The sequence below is a fragment of the Podarcis pityusensis genome, assembly GCF_964106645.2.
Source record: "Podarcis pityusensis genome assembly, chromosome: 2".
NCBI classification, from domain to species: domain Eukaryota; kingdom Metazoa; phylum Chordata; class Lepidosauria; order Squamata; family Lacertidae; genus Podarcis; species Podarcis pityusensis.
The window spans coordinates 56,325,536-56,342,220 of NC_138029.1; the positions used below are offsets into that span (position 1 = coordinate 56,325,536).

The 16,685-nt window shown below is 43.6% G+C and overlaps 1 long non-coding RNA gene across 3 annotated transcripts in view; it reads right to left on the reverse strand.

The window, feature by feature from the left end:
• The window catches only part of LOC308472429, a 33,351-nt gene that overhangs the window by 15,005 nt on the left and 1,661 nt on the right, over positions 1-16,685 (reverse strand). The window contains exons 1-2 of one of the 3 annotated variants that reach the window (XR_013983506.1): positions 15,966-16,313; positions 2,686-3,026 (exon numbers count right to left, since the gene is read on the reverse strand). The exons of 1 other annotated variant lie outside the window; for it this stretch is intronic. This is a non-coding gene — a long non-coding RNA (uncharacterized lncRNA). Of the gene's footprint in view, positions 1-2,004; positions 2,098-2,685; positions 3,027-15,965; positions 16,314-16,685 lie in introns of those variants that run through there. One more of the 3 variants, XR_013983507.1, reaches the window with a different exon arrangement.

Here is a 16,685-nt window from a genome sequence, read left to right on the forward strand (position 1 = left end):
CAGGAACTGATTAGTGTATAGCTTTTAGATTAAACGTGTAGTACAGTACTTGAAAATGTCTACATTAATTTGCAAGAAAGGGAAAATAAACAATTATTGAAGAAGAAGAAAAACAGTGAGTTGTGCTACTTTGAAAGAATAATCAGAATCCAAATATTCACACACTGTACCTGAAAAAACCTACAGTGTCATCTGTGCTATTTCATTTCTGTATATCCTATATTGTTCATTTGCCTTCAGGAGGCAATTTCCTATGTCACCCTTCTGTGCAATTTGTTTCAATCGCTCATTATTTTCCTTGGCTCCGAATCAGCTGTGAGGTCACCTAGGAGTACCAGGGAGATGCTGGAGACTGTTTGGCTGGCTCAGTCTTTTTTGAGTAACTCAGAAATGCAGCTTCCTTGCTTAGTGCTGATTCGGCCCTAGTTCAATCCCCTGGAATTACAGCACAGTCCTATGAAGTAAGTCCCACTTAGTTCAATGAGACTTACTCTCAGGTAAATGTACACAAGATTGCAGGCTAATAACTTTTGCTATGTAGTAGTATCTGCAGCCCTGAAGATAAGGGTTGCGATTTCCTAGGGACTACAGCACAGCAATAAATGAATAGTCTTACTCAACTTTACAGTGACTTTGGAGTCTAGATTCTTTAAAAGATGCTTGAATCTGAATTCTGCAGCTCAAGAGATTTGGGTTTAATTTTACTTATAAGTGTCTTATTAGGGCTGCCATCCAATTAAAGAAACCTTGATTACTCAGTCTGCATATGCTTTTATGTTAATTAAGAATGCTCTCTTTGGGGGGGAAAGCACACTTTGCTTTCCAATAATATGGGCACATGTCATAACCAGCATTATTTGCGGCTGAGGGCAGGGGGAGGCATTTCTTCCTGTGAGAGAAAGGGGCATGGCTTTTCTAAGAGGTACCTGCCATCTGCAATTTTGTAAGTGTGATATTAAAAGCATTGTAAAAGTTGATTGCAAGGTCCACACCTCTGTAGTTTCATTAGTGCTCTCAATGCATATTACCCATAGGGCACATGTAACACATGAAGTTTACATTCACATACCGTGTATCACTGGAGGGTCTCAATTCTTTTTGAAAAGAAGTCTGAGCACACTGTTTCAGAGCCAGGTAAAGGAGGCCTCTTGGCTCGAGCTTCATAAATAAATACATTGAAAGCACATTGTTTTCCCCACAGAATCCGGAGAACTGCAGTTTGTGAAGGGCACCGGGGACTGGAGCTCTGTGAAGGTACACTATGGTTCTCAGGATTATTTGGAGGAAATAATGTGCTTTAAACATATGGAGTGTACGCAGCCTTGGATGGCAATGTTAAAGCATGCATCCCGATAGTAAGTGCCTACATTTTGAACCCCTTAGGCTTACTTTTGAACAGACAGGCATACGTGTGCACTTTATCTTGGTCTGTGCAGAGGCAGACTAAATCGTAAGTGTGGCGGGTGGGGAGAACTACATGCCCTACAGATGATAAAGCACCAATAGAGGATAAGTAAAAGCAACTTAAAGGCCTGTGGAAAACAGGTGCTCTATTGCTCCATCCTCACCCCAACACCATCAATCAACAACATTATAATTAGGTGCACAGAGCGCTTCTGGCCTAATTTTCACACCCAACTGGGCTGTTGGAAAAGAGAGGAAAGTGTTTGTACTTTCATGCCACCTGCAAGCACCACGATCCCTCAGGAAGGTTTCAGGCAGGGCAATTTTACCGGTTACATTGACACATTTATTAAGTTAACCATCAGTAAATGTTTCTGGATCAAATCTTTTGCAAGCAGCACAGTTCTAGGAAGGCAGTCTATTGTCTGACCTCTGCAAATGTTCAAAAATGGAGGAGATGCATGCCTAACCCTGACTGCCTCTGCTTGCCTGTATTGTCTCTGTAGAGCATCTGCATAGCTATACAGCCACTTCCATGCCCTTATAAGAAGATTCAAAAGAAAAGTGTTTTATGATAAGGTACAAAATGCTTTCACTCACCGTCCTCTGACGACTCCACCATTGTAACCATTTAAGAAAGATAAGCTTTTCTTTCTTTATTTCAAGTGACGTTGACATATTCCATCACTGGCCCTGGCAAATTAGGGGAAACTCTTAGTAAGATGGCAGGGATGAGGGGGAGAAGCCTGCTGGCTGCCTCCTGCATATTACTCTGGCTGCTCTGCTTTCTTCTCTCCCCTGGTTGCTCTGCTGCCCTCCACCCTGCCCACTTTGCCAGGTGGGGGGGGAGCATTCACTAAAAAAAAAAGAAAACAGATTTAGTGGGTTGTGCAGTGAATTGCCTAGTGCCTGCCACTTTCATATCCTCAGAGTGTCTCTGGACCCCACATGGCTTGTGTGATGCTAGGAAATGGACACCACACCTGTTTTCTGCCGCTATTGGCCCCATTATCTGTTGCTGCTCATTTGGGGAGGGGTGGGCTCCTGGACCCGGGCTCTGAAATCTAGCCCTAACAGAACCACTGAATGTAATCCCAAAACTCTCCTCTGGCTACAAATCAGGCAACAGACATTGTGAGGGTTTTTCTTTCGTCCACAGCAAATTATGAGTGTGCAGCATTATTCAACATTGGGAATCATAGCCATCAAGGAGGACCTTTCAACTTGGGGTTTCAAGTCTATGACTACAGACCTTATCTTAGCTAAAGATTATGCACAAACCTTCCGAAGGTGAGCGAATGTCACTGCTCGGCAGCGGTCCCCCTAAAGATTCATCGACATTGTCTTCTCCCCATAGCTATCATCTTAAGCAGCTGCTTACAGTATATCTGTAATCAGAGCAGCCCCTGGGCTTAGTTAGCAATAAAGAAAGGAGTCCTGTGACAGCAGAGGCAATGGGCTTGACAATACACCAGAGATCATGTCTTCTCCAAATTGGTCCGCAGCGCAGATATAGCTCATCATTTCTCATTTCCTGTCCAGTGCAGGGATTTCCTCTTTCTCATATTCTGCTTTGGGAAGTTTGATGCCAGCATCGCCCACGTTGATTCAACTGTTTGCAACTATTTTTAATGGGGATAAGAAGAAGCTTTCAGGAATATTTCCTGTTCTGCAAATGGCACATTTCAATTCATGCTGAAAATATCACTGTGCTTCGTGTGTGTTTGGTTAGTTTTTTAAGACAAAGTAGGCATATGATTTATATCCTTTTCCTTCTTCTCATTTCTCCCCCACCCTCCCATTTGACAATTTTCACACTATAGTGAGTGTTTCATATTATTGATTCAAAAGGTACATATGTTAGCAGTGTTGAAACAAAGCAAAATATCCCTTTCTAGGTTAGCTAGGCAGGCCATTTTTACCATTGGTCTTATACAGCGACAAGAATCTTGTATCCCAGGACCTGCATACACACTAACCAGGCTTGCACCCTGGAAAGGTTACTTTGGTGCTACTAATGCAGAGGTTTGACTTCACCCCTGCAGGCACACCCCATTGTCTCTCGAGATAAGCAGATGCCAACAACAAACAGTGGCTACCCACTTAATGATTTTTCTGCCTGTTGTCGCAATTGTACTGTGCTAGATGCTGTATGATTTTTAGTTGTATTTTAGTTGTATTTTTACCAGGGGGACACCTGAATGAAGAAGTATAGACTTCATTCTGATTTGCAGGGGTGTGGTTTAAGCACACTTCTATGTACATCAGTTATAATGGTATCAACTGGGCTTACTCCTAAAGTTAAACCTACAATCATTGGCGTGTGTGTGTGTGTGTGTGTGTGAGAGAGAGAGAGAGAGAGAGAGAGAGAGAGAGAGACTGGAGGAGCTTGAATCCACATACTCCCAACTTTAACTGGATCAGGCTGTACAGAACATTAGGATCTGAGAGTACAGACCACATCCAGATGTGAATTAGGGAATATTTCAACCAGGTGGTTGAAATTTCAATCCATCCATATTCCAGGGACATAGTTGCTTGCTGTATCTCACTTGTCACGGAGAAAGCCATAACCCGTGGCAACGAAAAGCTAAGAGCACAACCGCTTAAAATATAGGGACATCTGGTAGGCGACCGCGGTGTGCCGTTTAGAAAGCTGCAATTAAGCACACAGAGAGGGCTCTAATGATAAGAACTCTATAGGGTCAGATCTGTTTTTTAAAGAATTCGGAGCGGAAGGGGTTGGTTTGGACTCCCGCGCGATTTCCTGCAGTCTTGCCGGCTCGCAAACGGATTAAGGATGAGCAAATATGACGGGTAAACGATGCAACTCATTCGCGAAGGGGAGAGAAAGTTACACAATGAACTTCCTCCCTCTCTCTCCCCTCCTCCCAGCCCCCCACCCCGGGACGGGCTGTTCTGGATTTGCAGGGTAGGTGTTACAGCTGTAAACCAATTCTCACCCGGCCAAGCAAGCGGGAGCTGCGGACTGCTAAGTAAACTCTGCTTAAATTGAAAAGACAAAAGGCGGATGGGGAAAGGGGTGGTGGTGGAGGAGAGAAATCGTGATGCTGAAATGAAGAAGGAAGAAAGAGAATCCGAGGTGGAAAGCCATTTGCGCAAGAGAGATTCCCCCTTATGGAAACTGCAGCAGCTCCTTTGCTGCGGGGGTGGAAGAGGAGGAGGAGGAGGCGGAAGCGAGGGAGGCAGACAGTGGGGATGTTTAGAGGAAATTTACAATCATTTCCTCTCTGTGGTTTGGTTACAAATCAACAACATCCTGTTCTTTTGTGAGGCTCAAAGGCGTCTGCCAGACGGATGGCCTCGCTCCCTTAAAGCAATCGCAGCGGCGGCAGCCAAAGCACCGGCCCGCCTTGGGCGCTGCAGAATAACACAGAAATCTCGCTCCGATCGCGGGCTTCCTTCCCTCCCCCGGCACACCTGCCTGCCCGGTGGCCAACAGAGGACGCGGGGAGCGGGGCGCTGGGGCAGCCAAGTCCCCCGTTGCTCGGGGGCCCCGCCCAGGGGGACCTGGGAAACCTCCGCCTCCCCGGACGCGCGCCTACAGGGCCTGGTCGAGTCGGGAGTCGTGGAAAGGTCTCCCCGAGTGCTCTAGGCCCAGGGGTCTTTTGCCTGCAGCCCTAAAGTTGCTTGCTAGAGAGGATGTCCCCTCCGGACTTGCTCTAAGCATGCCATTAGGGGGATTAGCGCTCTGCTTGGTTATGGAGATGAGGAGTCCCCAGGATATTTACCCAGGAAGTAAGGCCTGCCGCAGTTAGGGCTGCAGAGCGAAAAAATGGAGCTCAGGAGACCACGAGTGGAATCTCTTCATTAAACAGGACTGCAGAATGTGGAGAGAGAGCTTAAGTTCAAACAGAGCAGTTTCCTTCTCGCCTCTGGCTAGTGCCCCAGGCTGGTCCTATGCAGGTTTAGTAGGAAGTGAACGCCACCCGAACTGGATCGGGATACCATCATCTTTCATCAGGATCCAACCACCCCCCTTAACTCGTGCAACATGTTGCTTGAGGAAAAGTTCCGGAGAATCCAAAAGCTCATTTTTGTGGCTTTTTGGATTGTCCTGATAAATGCATTGCTCAGCTTTGGAGGGTACCCCCCCAAAACCCCAGTTTCCCCCCCTATGGGCCGAAGTGGCTACCTTTGTATTTTTTAACATCCTGACTCCATGCATCTGCTTTGCGTACAAATAAATTCGTTTTGATCAGTCCCTAGCCACTGCATTGTTGAATGCAGGTAAATTCTCTTGAACTCAGTGGACCTTAATTTGGAGAAAACATGGCTAAATATTGGAGTATTCCCATCTGTAAACATGAATCCTCATTTCAAATGAGGCATTATCTTCCAGTTAACCCAAATCAATGTGTGACTCCCCCAACCCCTCAAATACTGCTATAATCCTGTGCAAACAGCACACATCTTTTTCAAAAACCTCCAGTCAGGTAAACTTATTTTCCAGGTTGCCTAAGGTCAGACTGAATTATATATTATCCTGATTAACCTTGATCCTAAGCATAGTTACTTGAAAGAAGACCTCATTGATTTTGTGGAATTTACTACCAAGTGAGTGTTCTCTGGATAGCAACTTTACTGCCCAATCCTAACCACATTTACTTTGGAATACAATATCTCTTGTTTTCCATTCTTACTCCCAGTCTTAATCTATTTTTAAAATGTTGGAAAAATCCAGCAGAGTTTTACAACTCGAAGGGGGGGAACTCTGTTAACTGCAATGGATTCAGACTGCACTATATCAAATTTCTTTATCATATTTTTTTTAAAAAAACAGTACTTTTTAAAAGGCCTTTTTACATCTGTGTACCCACTTGGCTAATTGCAAATCATAGACAAGTATTTCTAATAAAATGGCCGAATTATAAAGTCTTAGCATCAAATGTACTATAAGTAGTTGCTTTGTAGTTAAATCTGTTCCCTTCTGCTTCTGTGTTTTCCAACCTAAAGGACTCAGTGGTAACATGCAAGAGCAAAAAAAGCAAAATGCAATAGGAAAATTAAAGAATACGACTCCCAAGTTGAAATGTTACCCTTGGACTGAACTTTTTCCTCCTCACCTCATCATACTAAGAGTTCACCCACTGAAATTGACTGGTGGTAGATTCAGGGTAGAGAAAGTAGGGTGGTACTTCTGGTAAGAAAGGCAAAGGGATTTAAAAGCTCTTTCTGCAGCTGGAAAACCTGGTGTGGAAAAAGCTTTTTAAGTCCTACGCCTTGCTTAGCAGTCTTTAGGAAGTTCATACAAGACTCCCAAGATCTCATTCGCTCGGTGTGCTGACTTCAATCAGGTAAGGGTCTTGGGGAGCGGATCCAGGGATCTTCCTGACTTTACGTGATATTGCCTTTGCACATGGATCCCTGGAATGTAACCCCCATGTAAGTTTTGAGCCTACTATATTTCTATCTCTTAATCGTGCAGATTCTTAATGGCCAGGGTTAAGCCAGATTGGCACCTCCAAAAAATAAAAGTTCACCCCTTGGGGAATATTTTAGACATCATGAAAAGCTGAGTATTCTCTATTATCAGATCTCTAATATCTGCAAAAGAGATTATCAATGGCTGGGATCCAAAGAGCCTATTACATTTATAACCAAAGGAGCATTGAACTTTTTTTTTTGTAAGAGCAGCTTACAAAAAATGGGTAATTGCTCTTGAGGCCAAAGGAGCTGAACTGGAGAAGCAGGGTGAGTCAGGGTAGAGGATGAAATCTTCATAGGTGTGATAGGGATGTCTCGCTCCCAGGGTGACAACTCCCTCATGTCATGGAGAATTAGGATTTCAGGGAAGCAATGGACCACTTTGCAGAAAAGGGAAACGATCCCTTAGAAGGGACCCATTCCTTGGGGATGAAAAAATATCCTCCCATGCCAAGGGTACTTCTGGTAGTGGGTGACTTGGATATTAAGTACATAGATTGCTGGTTCTACAGGGCTTCCTGGTGACTTGCCTACCTGGTGTGAATCTTGCAGATGTTATGCATCATCTAGAGCTGGGATCAAAAATAAAACTGTCAAGAAACAGGATATAGGGTGGTATATAGATTCAATTAAGAATAAAGAGGATGATGATGATGCAAATCTATGTTGCGACTACACTGGGAATACTGTAGTTTATGTCTAGCAGAGCTATAATTCCCAGTATCCATTCCCAATATTCTTTGGAGGGATGCCATGACTGTCAAATGGTCTATAAGGGGGACTTAAATGTATGGTGTGGATGTGACCATGGCTGGGCTGGCTGCAGTTTGTGGCCCTTCACCAGTACACTTCCAGTTTCTGGTTTTGCAGCCTTAGTTCAAAAATCAATGGTAGAAAAGGAGGAAGTATGCAAACTAATGTATACTTGCCCAGAAATCTGTGTGATTGGCTTATCCAATGCCCAGAGGCCAGCTAGATGTGGCTATATATATCTTGCAGGCCCTCTTTACTAGTAGCAATATTGATTGTTGCTTTCCAGAAGCTTTACCCCCCCCCCTCACTTACACATGCAAAAGATTCCACTTCCTCAATTGCGTTTATGTGTGTACTAAGGAATGATAATTGACTGAAACTTATTCCTGCCTTTTCGTTGTTTTATACTAGCTCCTGAAAACTCCAGTGAAAAGAGATAATTATCTCTCACAGGAATCTTAAGAACTCATTAGAAACAGCCGACTTGTTCCAGGTGTTGAGTTCTGTTCTGCGGGATAAGAGCAGTAACTTTCTTTACATGTAATAGAACAGGACCCTGGTCCTACGAATGTACATCCTGCGTGAGGGAAGGGAACCTCTTTTTCTTTTTCTTTTGTCCAAGGGTTACATTCTTGTGGGGGTAACATTTTGTAGGCCGCATACCAGTGGTAGACAGAGCTATAGGCAAATGTGAGAGGAACAATGGTTGTGACTCATTTGTACAGAGGTTTCTACACAATATACAACTCCATCCAGGTGAACTAGATCATCATCACAGATCAAGGACACTTTCCAGCTCAGCAAAAGCACTTAGGGTTGAGATAGAGCAGGGCTGCTAAGGGGTGTGGATTAGGGAAAGGGCTGTGGCTTGGACCAGAGTCCTAAGGGCCAGATTAAGAGGCTTGGAAGACCACATTTTGCAGCAGGGATTGAGGTTCCCTACTCCCCATCCTATAGAACCCACACATTGTGTGGCTTATGCCCCACTCAAATTGCTCAAGGCGACTTAAAATCAGTTTTTTTTTTACACCTTGTGGCCATTAAGACTTAGTGTGATCCTACACACATGTACTCAGAATGTAAGTCCCATTGAGTTCAATGGAACTTACTCCCAGACCAATGGGCATACAGTGGTACCTTGGTTTTCAAACTTAATCCGTTCCGGAAGTCCCTTCAAAACCAAAGCATTCTAAAACCAAGGCACACTTTCCTATAGAAAGTAATGCAAAATGGATTAATCCGTTCCAAACTTTTAAAAACAACCTAAAACAGCAATTTAACATGAATTTTACTATCTAATGAGACCATTGATACATAAAATGAAAGCAATAAACAATGTACTGTGGTCACCAATCAATCAGTAGCTGAACTGGGTTCCACACAGTCACAAAAACACAAAAAATTGCCTCAACAACACTAAATAAATAGCAAAAACAGACAGAACTCAGTGTACACTCAAAACGGAAGTGTGGTACTCAAAATGGAAGTGAGGCACTCAAATCGGGAGTGTAACACTCAAAACAGAGGACGTTTGGCTTCCGAAAAAAAGTTCACAAACTTATTTACTTACTTCCGGGTCTGCAGTGTTTGGGGTTCCAAGTTGTTTAGTACCAAGGTGTTTGAGAACCAAGGTACCACTGTAGTAGGATTGCATCCAGAGGTGTGTCTGCCAGGGAGATGCCCTTGCTCCTATCTGGAAATGATAGTCCAAAGCACAAGAAAGGTCGCTTGACAAAGTATGTGTCTTGGATGGTAAGACCCCATGGCAACAGCAGATTGCACTGCCCCACATTTGAGAACATAAGAAGAGGCTGGCTGGCTCAGACCAAAGATCTGTCTAGTCCAGGGGATCGGTTGGTGGAAGGAATTCAGGTCGGACAGAAACAATACAAAATTAAAAGCTTTTGCAGATGACCTGGTTTTGACCCTGCAGAAGCCAGAGCCTAGTACGAAAAGAGTATTACAACTGATTAATGACTTTGGTCGGGTGGCTGGATTTAAATTAAATAAACAGAAAACTAAAGTTTTGGGGAAAATTTGACAGATACAGAGTCAGAACGGTTTCAGAAAGAGACGGAACTTAATGTGGTTAAAAAAAGTAAAATACCTAGGGGTAAACATAACAGCAAAAAACCTAAGTCTATTTAAGGATAATTATGAAAAATGCTGGGTAGAAATTAAGAGAGACTTAGATAGTTGGTCAAAATTGAAACTTTCTTTGTTAGGCCGAATTGCTGCTATCAAGATGAATGTATTGCCAAGGATGTTGTTTTTATTTCAAACACTTCAGGTTTTGGACAAGACGGAGTGCTTTCAGAAGTGGCAGAGAGATATTTCTAAGTTTGTCTGGCAGGGCAAAAAGCCCAGAATTAAGTTTAAGATATTAACTGATGCAAAACAAAGAGGGGCTTTGCCCTGCCAGATTTAAAGTTGTATTATGAAGCCGCAGCGTTCTGCTGGCTAAGAGACTGGCTACTTCTTGAAGACACTGATGTGTTGGATTTGGAAGGGTTTAACAATGCTTTTGGATGGCATGCATATTTGTGGTATGACAAGGTTAAAGCAAATAAGGCCTTTAAGAACCATATTGTCAGAAAATCACTGTTTAATGTCTGGACAAAATATAAAGACTTGCTGGAAAATAAAACCCCAAGGTGGCTTTCACCTTTGGAAGCTAAGGCCCGAAAAAGACCCAATATGGAGGCCAAATGGCCAAAATATTGGGAAATTCTAGAAAAAGATGGAGACAACTGGAAACTGCAGAGTTTGGAGAAAATGAAGGATAAAGTGCGAGACTGGTTACATTACGCTCAGATTAAAGAAGTTTTTAAAAATGACAAGAAATTAGGGTTCCAGGTGGAGAAATCGAAAATAGAAACAGAATTGTTAGAACCTAAGAGTAAGGTACTTTCAAGGATGTATAACTTGCTGTTAAAATGGAACACACAAGACGAAATGGTTAAATCGGCTATGATAAGGTGGGCGCAGGACATTGGGCATAACATTATGTTTGAGGACTGGGAAAGGTTGTGGAGTACTGGATTGAAATTTACTGCATGTAACGCTTTGAAAGAAAATGTAATGAAAATGATATATAGATGGTATATGACCCCAGTCAAACTTGCAAAAATTTACCACCTGACTGACAATAAGTGTTGGAAATGTAAAGAGTGTGAAGGAACATTCTTCCACCTCTGGTGGACTTGCCCTAAAGTGAAGGCGTTCTGGGAAATGATTTATAATGAACTGAAAAAGGTATTTAAATATACCTTCACTAAGAAACCAGAGGCCTTTCTTTTGGGTATTGTCGGCCAAGGGGTGGTAAAGAAGGACCAGACATTTTTTATGTATGCAACAACAGCAGCAAGGATACTACTCGCAAAGCATTGGAAAGCTCAAGATCTACCCACACTGGAAGAATGGCAGATGCAACTGATAGACTACATGGAACTGGCCGAGATGACCGGCAGAATTCGAGACCTGGGAGAAGAGAGGACTGAGGAGGATTGGAAGAAATTTAAGAACTATTTACAAAAACATTGCAATTTGAGTGAATGCTAAACAGGATGCTAGATCAATATAACTGAGCACCACTAAACTTAGATGACTTTAAGAAAATAAGTGAGATTGAGAAAATATAACTCTTTTTGAGAACTAGAAGATTATGAAGCATAGAAGGGATATAAGAATGCAAATAAGATAATAAATTGCTGACAAAATGCTATAACGATGAAAGTGGGAGCGGGAGATGTGAGGAAGTCCAAAGAAAATGTGAAATTATGTTAAGATATATGTTACATTGTTTATTATGTTTATTTCTATTGTAAAACCCAATAAATTTCTATAAAAAACAAAAAACAAAAACAAAGATCTATCTAGTCCAGCAGCTTGTTCCCACAGATGCCAGTGAGAAGTGTGCAAGTTGATCTTGCAGTCACTCCTTTCAGACATGTGCCAATAGGACTGGCTCAAAGAGAAGTCCCGGTGCATATAAATGTCTTGCTGGACAGACTACATGAACACTTTTCATCTCCATCATGTATGTCATGTGGATTCTCCTCAAGCCAATGCTTCCAAATTTACCAGCTCAAGAGGTTTATGGATAATGGCGGCAAAATTTATTTTGCTTTGAGACCTGTAATTCAGTAGAAGAGAGTGCTAAATAGAACAGGTAACACAATATGTTGTGGGAACTAGATAAGCTAATATAAAAGGATGGGCTTTCCCACTGCATAGTTCTCAGAGACACAAATTCTTGCTGTAGGGTTGTAATGGATGGGACCCTTTCCCATCTCGTGACGGCCCAGGAGCGCTGAGTATAATTGCCAAGTGCAAGTCAGACGTGAAGGAGCCACCGTCTCATCTGGGTCATTTTACCAGCTGGATTTATTATGTCGAAGGCCACTCATTCAAAGTAAGGGTGCCTCCATTAAGATAACAGTGGTCCTAGATGACTCAGGAGGAGTCGGAAGTAAAAATTACTGATTTCGGAGGCTGAACTGGTAGTACTGCTATCTGCACAGAAAACATCTACTACATTGTTTAGATTGCTATCAACATATTCCTCAGTCAGCACTGCACTACCTTCCTTTCTCATTAGATGCAAAGGAAATACATCAGAGCGATTGCATTGTGGAATCGAGCCCATGGAATTTCCATCTCTGCACAAAGGTCTGATCTAACAAATTTGTGTCTGCAAATCAGTGTGTGTGTGTGTGTGTGTGGATTCTATCAAACAATCTGAGTCCACTAGATATTAGTCTCAGCTGTACTCCAAGGAAGGATTTTTTATTATTATTATTTTTGAGATGGAAACATGAGACATACTGGCAGTGCCTGACAGCACTCACACCAGCACCAAGTGCTGGCACCTCTTTTTTTACTGCCCAAGTCTGCTATTTTCTGCTTTTATCAAAATATGGGTACCAGCACCTCCAGTGGCAGAGCTTCATGCTCCGGCACCGGGGGGCTGAGAGCAGGCGGGGGCAGGGACGGGTGCGCGTCCTGGGGGCATGGCACGCCACCTGCGGGGATGTGGTGCCCAGCATGGGGGGGGCAGCGGCGATGGCACACCACTGGGATCGCACTGCCGGGGGCGGTGCACGTCCCCCGCTCTCCTCTTCCTCTGCCAGTGAGCACCTCATTTTTAACAAAAAAAAGAGCACTGCATATTGGTATGAAAATACATATATCAGAAGGCATTAGATTGTCTATCAAACATTTATCATTGTTCGGCTAACAAAATAGTTCTCACTGGGATTGTGTTAATTCATTTTTAATGTTGTGATTGTATGACGTGCATTTGTCTGAATTTTCCTGTTGAGCCCATTTTTGTATAAAGTGGCATATAAATTTGTTAATTAAATTAATACCACCACCACTGGGACTGCCTGTTTCCAGTTTCATGACACAAAGAGAGAAATTAGGAAGCCTGTGCCTTGGAAACACTGTTATGGAAAGCAAATGGCAAAGTTTGCAAATATCTGCTTAATTTATTCTGTTAACAGAATCTGGATTTTTTTCAATTGGCAAGTGGGGAGGCGAGGGAGTACAGGGTCTATGGCACCTAGGCTTGCCATATTTCAAAAAGTGAAAATCCAGACACAAAAACACACACATCGAAATGAAACTTTTGAGCTATTTTTAAGGGAAATCACCGAAAACAGCACCGTCGACATGGGTTGCCATGCGTCTGGGTTTCTCCGGACATTTCCACCCAGACACTGCTATGTCTGGGAAATTCCATACGTATGGCAACCCTAATGGCACCTTTAACCTCCCTGCGATGCATACAAATAACAGAAAATAATACAGTGGTGCCTCGCAAGACTAAATTAATTCGTTCCGCGAGTTTTTTCGTCTTGGGAAGCACGGTGTCGGAAAAGTTTTGGAAAAGCTTCAAAAATCACCAAAGTCTTCAAAAACCTCAAAAAAGGCTACCACACCGCGTGCTATGAGTTGCTCCTCAAAGTCAAGTCACAACTGTATTAACGGTTTTAAGAAAAAGGAAACAAACTTGCAAGACGTTTCCGTCTTGCAAAGCAAGCCCATAGGGAAAATCGTCTTGCGAAGCAACTCAAAAAACCAAAAACCCTTTCGTTTTGCGAGTTTTCCGTCTTGCGAGGCATTCGTCTTGCGAGGTACCACTGTATAATGCAGTTTATAAACCAATGCAGCACTAGAATGAAGTGTAGAAATGTAAGGCTATGTACACATTAGTGGCTTAAAACACAGTGAGGCTGTTTCCCCCTCCTGCTTTTCAAGTTGCATTTTTATGTTGCTGTTTACAACAGAGAGAGGGCATAAGTGTTTTTAACCCAATGCATATTGCCGAGTTTGTTTTTCCCCAGCTGTCACACACCCACACCATTTCTATTGCACAAAGCTGGCATCATCACATGTGCACCAGATGTCTCAAGTACACACCTCAACTTAACCGTAGCTTACATTTTCAAATCAAATGGCAGCTGACTTGAGGGGAAATGCCGTATTTCTCAAGGACCTACAGAATACATAGGGATTGTGGCTAAGGTCATGTGGGCCATGTGTACTCCGCTCAAAACACCAGCAGTTGGGAATACACTGCACCTGGAGCAAAGGGTTGTGTGCGCACAGCCTAAGTCAGACTCTTGCACTGTGGAGGTGTGGAAATGCACGAGTGGAGTGGGGACACAGCATGTTCCTGGCCTCCATGTGCTCAAGGTGTTGGGTTTTTTTGCACAGGGACCCATGTGAGTCCTGCGCTGCAGAGGGAGGAGGAGGTAGTGCAGTCATACCTCATGTTACGTTTGCTCCATGATACGTTTTTTGAGGTTGCGTCCTGCAGCAACCCGGAAGTACCAGAAAGGGTTACTTCCGGATTTTGCCGCTCATGCATGCGCAGACCCACAAAATGACGTCACGCGCAGAAGCGGCGAATCGCAACCCGTTGCGTTCTGCTCATGTTGCGAACGGGCCTCCGGAATGGATCCCGTTCGCAACCAGAGGTACCACTTTATCAGGAAACAAGCAGAGAAGGCAGTGAGCTCTCCTTGCAGGCGCAGATCTGCCACGCCTCCTAGCTATCTTGAGCCCTCTGCCTGAGACGACAACCTCGCTGGCTGGCCTTGAATATGAAGGCACATTCTCCTCTGATTTTGTTAAATGTGAAGAAGTATGTTAACAGCAATATAGCACCTTTCAAGACCAGAAAGCAATAATGGCCTGTACTTGATCAGAGAATAACAGAACTGTAGAGTTGGATGGTGCCCTGAGGATCATCTAGCCCAACCCCCCCAACCCCCGGCAATGTAGGAATAGGGATCCCATACAGGGATCAAACCTGCAGCCTTGGCATCATCAGCACCATGCTCTGACTAACTGAACCAACAATTCACTCTAAAGCTGTACAATACAAAGCTGCCATCAAAACAGGATGGTGGAAAGTCTGCACAATAAGATCAGGGATAGAGAACCAGCATCCCTTCAGATGTTGCTGGACAACAGTTTCCATCATCGATGACCTTTGGCCTCTATGGCTGGGGCTGATGGGAGTTGGAGTCCAACAAGATCTGGAGGGTACTAGGCTCCCTATCCCTGCAATCCCTCTAAAGATGCCTCCGCTCCATTATATAACTGCAATACTTAAACATTTACTGCTAGAGAAACGCTCGCAAAGCTTGGCCAAACCAGCAGTTGAGCAATTCCTCCCATCAGAGTGTTGTTTGGCCGAAGGATGGGGAAGACAATTTGCAGAGAGGATCAGAGGCCAGAGAGGAATTCTGGAAGGAGGGACAGCAAATGGAGCAGATAGTGGAAATCTGATGCAGTTCATCTTGCCAGTAAACCATGGTGGTGGGTGGATAAGAGTCTGTTTCCCAATTCCGGGAGTTATTTTGGCACAGCAAGGTTCACATTCCAACTTCTGATGAAGAGTTATGAGATAAAGGAAAACGTACTGAGCGCATGTTTATCTCTAGGCAAAGTCCAAGAAAAGAAGTGCCAAAGGAAGGAAGGAAATTAAACACACAGCTGATGTTGGTTATGCAAAAAAAAAAAGGTATGAGACATGAGTAATACATGGAGGATACAAGGACCAGGTGTTTAAGGGAGGCAGGAGAAAAAACCCACAAGTTTCATCTACGTACATGAGTGTGAAACAAATACCAACTTGTCTTAAGCTAAATGTGGGAAACCGAAACACTGTGACCTCCCAGGAGACCCTCAAGGCTTGGTCCACACATTATGATAAAGAGGAGGAAGTGCTCTGCTTTGCTGTTCAGACAATACTACACCATATCAGAAGTACATTTCCAGGCTCAAAGGTCACAGGGGTTACTACTGTGCTGCCATGATCCAGAATTTCCCAATTCGTATGTTACCTTGACTTACGACAGAATCCATTTGGTAAGGACATAAGAAGAGCCCATCTACAGTCAAGCACCACAGGAGCCAACCAGATGCCTGGAGAAAACCTGCAAGCAGTATTTGAACACAAGAACCCTCTCCCCTCCAGTGTTTTCAAGCAACTGGCAATGACAGAAAGAGCTGCTGGGAGTGGGAAGACAGTGTGTGCCAATAGGCTTTCTCTCATTGAATTGTGAAACTGAATCGGGCACAAAGTCCTGTGGTTCAGACAACCACAACAACAACCACAGTTTGCTGGAGATCTCTGGGCACTTCCAGAAGGTCAGTGTTCTTGGGTGGGAATCTATCACATACCCTTTCTGAGTGTTTTTATTATTATTATTATTATTATTATTATTATCATCATCATCATCATCATCATTATCAACATCATTGCACTCCACATACATCCCAAGACAATGTACAAAATATAACAAAGACAGACTAAAATATAATTAAAAGATTATAAAAACAGCTTTTTTAAAATTGCAGAACATTACACCCCACTCCCACCTAGCAGTTCGAAAGCACCCCTAAGTGCAAGCAGATAAATAGGTACCGCTTTCTAGCGGGAAGGTAAACGGCGTTTCCGTGTGCTGCGCTGGTGCCGGCTCGCCAGAGCAGCTTCGTCACGCTGGTCACGTGACCCGGAAGTGTCTTCGGACAGCGCTGGCTCCCGGCCTCTTAAGTGAGAT